Source organism: Molossus molossus, unplaced genomic scaffold (assembly GCF_014108415.1).
Source record: "Molossus molossus isolate mMolMol1 unplaced genomic scaffold, mMolMol1.p scaffold_m16_p_1, whole genome shotgun sequence".
In the NCBI taxonomy this organism is placed as follows: domain Eukaryota; kingdom Metazoa; phylum Chordata; class Mammalia; order Chiroptera; family Molossidae; genus Molossus; species Molossus molossus.
In genome coordinates this window covers 106439421-106449166 of record NW_023425344.1, presented here as the reverse complement: position 1 = coordinate 106449166, position 9746 = coordinate 106439421, and the positions used below count along the sequence as shown (strand labels likewise).

The following is a 9746-nucleotide window of genomic DNA, read 5'->3' as shown; positions in this document are numbered from 1 at the left end:
CTATGCTCACTTAATCCTCTCTCTTTATTTTCTGGCCTCTAAATCCCATTAATCTCCCAAAAAGGGTGAAGTAGAACATGATTAGAAATTTAGGATCAAATTTTAAAACTGCCATGTAGCACCTGTCAAGTGCAAATCCTGATGCTATCTCAGAAAGCTATCCTGAAATAGAGGTCTGAAGGATCACCCCAACTGTCAAACGTCAGCCTGGAGTCCAAGAATACTTAGACTCTATTGTTCATCCATATTTTGCCTGGGCTGTTCCAACCTGCCTTTATTTCTAATCTTGCCTTTTCTACATAAATGCTATCAAATTGTTTCCCAAAGACACATTTCACATTAAAATTTCATATTCCCACGCATTTTTCATTTCAAATATAACTAAGCATCACAATGAATGCATAATTTAACAATGCCTTTTATTATTTCACAAATGTTCAGTGGGTTTTTTTTTTTTTTTTCTGCATCAGATTTGGAACAAAATATTAATGAAACATCATACAAACCAATTAAAATATCACCTTTAGTTTTAATATAACGAAATAGTCAAGTAGCTCAATTTTAGAGGAGAAAACATCTGGTTAGGTAAGTACAGCAGCAAGGATCATGGACTCTGGAGCATAACCACTTGGGTTCAAATCTGTATGGTGCCAGGGACAAACTGCCACTTCAGGCAAAGTATTCAATGCATGAACAATTCAGATGGGTCATCAGTACAAGAGCAACAGTAAGACTTACCTGGAAGGTTGTTGTGAGGACCACATCCATCCATGTATGAAAGCACTTAGAACAGTGCCTGGCAAGCAGTAAGCACTCAATAAATGTTAGCCTTTGTTAATATGTAAACCCAGGGGAAATATAACTATATAGTTGCAGAAATAAGACATATCACTTTTCTCCAGAAGAGTCTTTTAAATTTCTGTAATCTAGACTCAAGACAATAATTATTGTAACGAAATTTTCTCAAAGGCAGCATATTGAGAATCAAGTACAAAGTAACTATTTTGAGATAGCTTTGCATTTTGTGAAATAAATGGTAATTATAGAATGTGGAAGCAAAATATGCTAGCAGTTTAACTTTTAATCTTTCTCAGAATTTTTTTAAAGTTTAACAATTACAAAATTGTAAAGAAGGGGGGAGTGCCCTTTCTGAATAGAAGGGGATTTTGCAGGTTTATTTGATTCTCTATAAAATTCTAACACTTTAGTAGAAAAAGTAAAATGTAACATATAAATGTTCTTAAAAAAATGTCCACACAAACGCTTTCTGACAAACATTTCTGAGTTTACCAATACATCAGATAGTCAATGTTAACGGGAGTATGTGTTTACGTTGACGGGGAACAGACAAAATGTTGTACGAGTTATAAATCAATTTGCAGCTTGAAACTGACACTCCTGAAATATCTATGTCCAGTGGACCTCCGACATTTCTGGGGCCCTGGAGCAGAGGGAGGCCAGTTCGGCCGCGCTCCCAGCGTGGGGGCCTCGGGGCCGCTCATGGCCCGCGGGGAACCCGGCGAGACCCACAGGGACCTGCTTGGAAGAGGAAAGAAAGGGCGAGGGGAACATAGGCGCCTTTGGGCCGGAGTCGGGGAACTGAGAGAGTGGAAGTGCGAGGAGGCGGGAGCTTTAAGGCGCTGGGTTCCCTAGCCTTTGCGGAGGAGGCGGGGAAGAGCCCGCTGGCCGCCCGGAGAAGGAGGCAGTGAGAGGAGGGACCCGCAGCGCCACGGAAGCTGAAGAGCTGCCGGCCGGGACGGCGCAGTGAGATCCGTGGTTTCTCTTCTCGGGGTCCCTGGAAATCCACTCCAGAGCAGCACGGGGGTCTGAACTCTGAGATTTGTGTAAAACCACCGGTGACAAGCCTGTAAAAATTATGAGCGTCCCTGGGTGGGCTCGAACCACCAACCTTTCGGTTAACAGCCGAACGCGCTAACCGATTGCGCCACAGAGACTCTCACGTGTGTTGCTCTTCCAGTCATAACCTTTATGAAGAATAATAAAGGCAGACTGTGATTTATTTTCCTTTGTACATCCTGATTCATATTATTAAAAGCAGAATTTTCCCTTTAATATTTCTAACCCTCTTAATTCTATTTTCAACCTCAACAACATATCGGAAAATTACAAAATACTGCAAGATCGAGTGTATTTTGGGTTACAACTAGTATTAAAATACTGTTGTTTGCTTTCCCAATTCCCCTTTGGAACGTTCTTTTTCAGGAAGATAACCTTTTTAAATGTTTCCTTTTATAGGAAAATAAACGTTTTAATCTTATGAGTTGAGAAACGTTCCTTTTGTTTCAAACTCTGTCCAGTGCTTTGCTCGCTAATGGTCATGATGTACTTGTATAGCATTCCCAGCGTTATCTGAATTGTATTTGCCTTTTTTATTTTTCTTTTAAGGTATTATTAAATACATATATGCAATTTCTATTTGTTTGTTTTATACGAACCTATAGTGTAATTATTTGCAACTAACACTTAGTTATTGGAAAAGGGCATTAGGAAAAAGCTACCGTAACATTCTTTAGTCCCTGTACATTGTAGTTCATTGCTAAATCTGTCCTTGATTCTTCCTGAAATTATTAGTCTTTACACCCACATTTGAGCCATGCCACTTAAAACACATATTTTGCAGGATTATTTATAACCCAATTTGAGGGAAGACAAGTTAAAGAAGAAAAAAGTATGATTTATGACTAACTCCTGAAAATCCCTAGTACAGCACACTGCTGGCAAACATGTTACACTCCTGTAAGTATTCTACATAAAAATCTTTCATACTGTGTATTTCCTGATGCCCTTTAAGGTACTCTTCAAAACTTCTCTTTCCCCCCTCTTCTTGCCTCAAAGAACTGCTAGTTTCCACCTCACAACTATATATTTAAATTTTTAGGTCACTACATTGCTCTGTCCAGAATCCCTCGAGAAAGAATTCATATCATGATTAATAGAAATTGAATTCAAAGTGCCTTAGTCCAATCAGTATTTTGAGCTCCTGTTGTTTGATAAGAATTTACATAGGCTTTGGAACCAATTAAAGAGTTCCTTGAAAGCAATGAGACATTAAAAAGCCATGGTGACACAAAGCTGTACCCTTTTGCTTTCAATAGAATTTTAGAAAATCACTTGAAATTTCTGAATTGAAAACAACAACAACAACAACAACAACAACGAAAAACAGAGGAAGCACATATAATGAGTTTTATTTCATTATATGATGCTATCCTCATATTTGATGCTAAAACTTCATTCATATTTTATGTACATGTTAATATTAGATAAAACTATCAGGCACTCGTTTTTCTTCTCAGAATTCCCAAATGAGTGTCCTTTTCTTTGCTATTGTTCTTGTGACTATTCAGTTAGAACAGACTGCAGCTAGGTACCTCACTTCCCCTTCATTCAATATTCATTATCCTGCTTAAAATAATATTTGTAACGGTTCTCTTTATGTAAATACCTTCCCTCCAATCTCTTTTCCTCACTTCAATCCTCATACTAACATTTTAACTTCTGAAAAAAGAGCTAATGAGAAACAATTGATGAGAAAAGCTAATTCAGAAAGGAATAGTAACTCATTGTATACAAAAAACTTGTCTATGTAACAACTGTTGTTTGTTTTAAAACTCAGTCTTCAAGCAGGGTTCTGTAGTTGTTAATGTTTTAAATAAATTCAGTGGCCATTTCCACAATTCATTAGCTTTGCCTCTGTTTTTTCTCTCTTCACTTGAAAATACTTCAAAAGAATCTATAAATATTAAACATATTGAATAGAATCTCAAAATTTAACTCCAATGATGTATATCAAATATAGCTTTTATGCAAAATATAGCCCTCTTACAAAAATAAGTGTATGTGTTGTCACCTAAATATTTGTGATTATGTCATTTTAGGCCTTAATATCTATGCCCAGTTTTGTTTTTTAAAATATTTTTAGAGAGAGAGGAGGGGAGGAGGAAAGAGAAAGCATTATTCATGCGAAATGATAGGCTGGCTCCTGCACACCCTACCAGGGAGAGAGTCTGCATCACCCTCCCTGGGAATCCAAACAGCAGCCTTTTGGTGCATGGGGCATTGTCCAACCAACGTCACCACATGGGCCAGGATACACCCTGTTCTTAAAACCAGGGTATTAATCATATTAACATACCCAGGGATTAATTATAATTATCTTTCTTAAATTTTAGGATAACTCAAGACAAACAATTCTTATAGCTGCATTAGTACTTAGGTCTTTATAATTGCTAAAACGGAAAAGAACTGGGAATTTTACCCCCATTTTGTATGTTATACTCAACTGAACTACAACTTTACCTTTTCCAAGAATGTTCCTTATGGAAGTGCTGACCTGTGCAGATTAATGGGCCTGTATTATTTATTTCCACCTTGGAGAGGAAAAGAGTGAGAGAGAACATCTGTACAAATGGGATCTACCTGACTTAACGAATGAGGCAAGATGGACTACACTGATATATAGACCTTCCAGATATCATAGATCCAATGCTTTTAGATAATGTGCTGCCAACTTTGTACCAACAATATAAGAAACTCACAGGATTCCCATCAACACAATTGTGCATGGCCTTAAATCTTTTTAATGACTGTATTTCAGAAGGATGGTGGCTAAATTGTTAGAAATGAAAGCTTTAGTTAGAATTTAAAAAGAAATGCAGTGAGTTAGAGACATCACCCCAATAAACAAAAGATTGCGGCATCAGGAACAAGTAAAAAGAGAATGCTAAACCAGACCAATTTTCAAAGCCATTTCATCACATTATAAGATTGTTTTATTAAGAGAAGTTGAACCCTTTCAACCAGTGTCAAACTTAAATGATATTTTCAGTCACCAAAAGTATCATCCCCATTCAGAACTATAGACTGAGGGTCAATTTTCAGTTTACTCACAGGGTGCTTACATTTCATAGGTGGTTTTTGATTGCGACACCACACACCTGAGCACTACGCAGAAGAAGGCATTGGTAAACCACCATGGCATTTTCTTTTCTTATTCTTTTTTTGCTGTTGTTTTTTGTTTGCTTGTTTTTATCTTTTGTTTTACCTGGTAAACCCTACAACAGGACAGCCCAAAATGAAATATGAGATCGTGCTGAAAGATGATACTCCCAGGTTGGAAACCACTCAGTTACTGGGGGAGAGCCGAGAACAAGTATGAGTAGCATTGTTGCTAATGCACAAAAGACATCTAGCACTGAGGTGCATAAAGCTGAAAGGAAAATAAGATGCTGCACAGCACCCTACAATCAGGACATGAAACATGAGAAGCTTGAACCACGGTAAACTGGAAACTGCAAAGCAAGAAATGGAATGCCAAAACACTGCAGTGGTTTGGTGTTAGTGAGTTAACATGGACCAGAATGGGACATTTCCAGTCAGGTAACTACAAAGTGCTCCACTCTGGAAATTACAAACTCAGATAAATGAAATGGCTTTAATACTGAGGCAAGATGTAGCACAGGAAGCTAGGGGCTACAATGCAAGTTCTAATTGAATAATATCAATCATATCCATCAATCAATGGACAACCAATCAATAAAATCAATCATAACCATCATTCAAGTCTATGTTCCAATTACAGAAGCTGAAGAAAATGAAAACGGAAAGCTTTTATGAAAGTATTTAAGAAGTAATTGATCACATGCCAAAACAAGACATGCCGATAATTATAGGTGACTGCAACTCAAAGGTAGGAAATAAAGCAGAATCAAATGTCATTGGAAAATTTGGATGATGGTCAGAAATGAAGCAAGAGATGGACTTGTGGATTTCTGTGAAGCGAATAACTTGTCCATCACAAGCACATGCTTCAAACAACTGAACAGACAACTATAAGCATGAACATCAGAAGAATGCAGGAAGTAAAAAGGAAAGGAAAATTGACTTGGATGACAGAACACTAAAAGTGCTAGAGGCAGGCAAGAGACTAAAGCAAAAGGTGATAAAAGCAGGGTTAAAATCCTGACCGTAGTTTTTCAGTGGCTATCACATAGAAATAAAGAGAACTATTACAACAATTCATGTAAGGAGGTAAATGAGAAAAACAATAAAGGAAAAACCAAGAGATCTTAACCAAAAGATTCAAGAAATAAAGGGAAATTGAAACCTAGATTAAGAATGTTAAATGACTACCAGGAAGGACATAATCTGACCAGGTGAAAATAAAGGGAGGGTGAAAGCAGTATACTGAAATCTATACAGAAGAGACAAAAGGATGACAGATACCTTTGAGGAAGACTCCTATGAAGAAGAACCTGTAATTCTAGAAAGTGAAGTGAAAGCTGCCCTGAAAGTATTGGGAAGAAATAAATCACCATGAGTACATGGGATAATGATAGAATTATTTTAAGCAACAGAGACTGAATCTATCAAAATCCAGACAAGAATAAGTCAACAAATATGAAAAACAAAACAATGGCTTACAGACTGGAAACATTCAATATACAACCTAGGCTTTGAGAAGGGAGATGCCAAAGAGTGCAGTAACTATAGGACCATTGCCCTAGTTTTCCATGCAAGTAAAGCAATGCTCAAGGTGGTACAACAAAGGCTTCTACCTTATGCGGAGCAAGAAATGCCAGATGTTTAAGCTGGATCAGAAAAGGAAGAGGTACTCGAGCATTTGCTGGATACTGGAGTGCTCTTAAGAATTTTAGAATTCTATGTTATTAGAATATTAGAATTCTATGTTAGTCTATGTTATCTAGACTTCAGGAAAACCTGTGATGATCATGAAAAGCTATGGATTGCTCTGAAAGGAATGGGCATGCCTCAGCACTTGATAGTCCTGATTTATTGTGGACCTGTATTGTGGACAGGAAGCATTATCAGGACAGAATGTAGAGAAAGAGAATGGTTTTCTATAGGCAAAGGTGTCAGACATGGGTGCATTTTATTTTCCTATTTGTTTAATCTCTATATAGAACATATATTTTGAAAATTGGGCTAGACAAGATCCAAAATGGCTGCAGAGTGAATGGAAGCTACACAGACCATCTCCCAGGACCAAACTGTAATTTCAACTAAACTAAAGACAAGTCATCTGGAAAAACTAATTGAAGAGCAGCTGGAGAGAACCCTTACAACCTGGGACATAAAGAAGACCCCAAATCAAGACTGGTAGGAGCTATGGAGGCACAAGAGAGCTGGCTGGGTGCCCATGGGCAGCAGCTGAGGACTGACTTAGCTGTGAGCAGTTCCTTCTGAGAAGTCAGGGGCTAAAACCCCAAGCCAGCTCCCCAGCACAGAGTGGCAGAACAGGGAAAGTCACTGACGTAACACCTGCCTAAGAAAATCATGAGAGCATAATTTTGTCCAGCAGGGAGAGGCACAGGGAACACCGGCACTTCTGTGAAGGGCCAGTATACTAAATTACAGTTACAACTACTCACCTGTGTGAGGAGAGTTGGGGGTTTGTGGCACTGGGGAGAGAGCTGAAAAGTAGGCCATCAAGAGCTCTATGCTAAGTCACTCCCCCACAAGACAGTAGCCATCTTTCTCAAGCTCCTTCACATCAAAGCAGCTTTAGCCCTGGGGAGAAGCAATTGCCCCTCCCTCAGGAATTTAACAGGACCCAGCCAGGAGAAGTGTAACCTGAGGCTCATTAACAGCCACAGACTCCCAGCAACTCAGTATGCAGCAACAAGATTCTGAAGGCTTTGAGCTTTGGGCCTGATTCTCAGTGTTGGTGTCCTGGCTCTGGGGACTGAGCTATGAAGGCTGAGGCCTAGATACCTGCACTGAGCCAATAACCCACACTACAGAAACCATTTTCTTCTCAAAGGAACTTTAGCCCAGGAGAAAACAATTGCCCCACCCACTGGAAATCCTCTTACCCTGCCCACCTGAGGAACTTTTCATTTAGCTGAGGGCTACAACCTGAGGCTCATTAAGTAACTGAGACTAATAGTCGGCCTGCAGACAAAAGCTCTGGGATAACCGAATCTTTGCCTGGCCTGCAACTCTACCGAGGAAAGTAAGACTAGACATTGTTGTTTAGCATGGTTCCTTCCATACTCATCCAAACCCAACAGAGGAAGCCACATCAGTAGGACACTGACACTCACAGGGAAAATCTGGCAGGCTCCAAACCCTGCTGATACAGCCAAAATGGTGAAACAAAGAAACGAATCCCAAATGAAAGAACAAGAGAACTCTACCGAAGAAGGGATAAGTGAAATGGAGTTCAGCAAGTTATCAGAGGTAGAGTTCAGAGTAGGTAATGACTTTAAGGATGCTCAACAGCATGAGTAAAGATATAGAAACAATGAAAATCAACCAATTGGAAATGAAAAACCACCAAGTGGAAATGAAGAATGATGTAGCAGAAATAAACAACATATTAGAAGGAATAACCAGCAAATTAAAGGAAGACAAGGATTGGATCAGTGAATTAGAAGACAGAGTAGATAAAAATCACCCAATCAGAGAACCAAAAGAAAAAAAAATTTTTAACAGGAGGACAGTTTAAAAGAGCTGTGGGATAATGTCAAATGTAACAACATCTGCATCATAGGAATTCCAGAAGAAGAAGAAAATAAGGAAGGATTAGAGAATATATTTTAAGAAATAGTGGCAGAAAAATTCCCTAGCTTGGTGAAGGAAGAAGGCATACAAGTTCAAGAATCACAGAGAACCCCAAGTTAGAAGAATCCAAAGAAGCCCACACCAAGACACATCATAATTAAAATGCCAAAATTTAAGACAAAGAGAGAATCTTAAAGGCAGCAAGAGGTAAACAACAGGTTACCTACAAAGGAGCCCCCATAAAGTTATCAGCTGATTTCTAACAGAAACAGACCAGAAAGGAATAGCATGAAGTAATCAAGGTAATGAAAAACAAGGATCTGAATCCAAGACTACTCCATCCAGCATGGTTATCATTCAAAATAGAGGGTAAAATAAAGAAATTCCCAGACCAAAAAAAAAAGGCTAAGGGAATATATTACCAGAAAACCAGCACTGCAAGAAATATTAAAAAGACTGCTGTAATAAATAGAAGAAACAGAGAGAGATACATAGCCATAATAAATAAAAATGGCAAAAAATAAGTACACATCAATAATATCCTTAAATGTAAATAGATTAAATGTCCCAATCAAAAGACACAGAGTAGCTCAATGAATAAGAAAGCATGACTCATATATATGTTGTTTACAAAAGACCCACCTCACAACAAAAGACTCACACAGGGTGAAAGTGAAGTGATGGAAAAACTTATCCAAGAAAATGAAAATGAAAAAAGAAAGAAAGAAAGCTAGAGTAGCAATACTCATATCTGATAAAATAGACTTCAAAATGAAAGCCATAAAAGAGACAAAGAAGTCCACTAGATAATATTGAAAGGATCTGTCCAACAGGAGGATATAACCTTGGTAAACATATATTCACCCAATATAGGAGCACCAAATAATATTTTAAAACTTCTGGAGGACTTCAAAGGAGAAACCAACAGCAATACAATCATAGCAGGGGACTTAAACACTCTTCTGACATCACTGGATAGGTCATCTAGACAAAAAATTAACAAGGAGACAGAGACTCTAAATGATGCAATAGATCAAATAGATTTAATAGATATTTACAGAGAATTACACTCCAAGAATTCACATTTTTCTCAAGTGCACATGGGACATTCTCAAAGATAGACCATATGTTAGGACACACACTAAGTCTCTACAAGTTCAAAAACATTGAAATAATATGAAGCACCTTCTCAGATCACA

The 9746-nt window shown here is 38.1% G+C and overlaps 1 non-coding gene across 1 annotated transcript; it reads right to left on the bottom strand.

Moving 5' to 3' along the window:
- Positions 1-1881: 1881 nt before the first annotated feature.
- Positions 1882-1955, bottom strand: TRNAN-GUU. The gene has a single exon. It is a non-coding gene; the product is annotated as a tRNA-Asn (tRNA).
- Positions 1956-9746: the final 7791 nt, after the last annotated feature.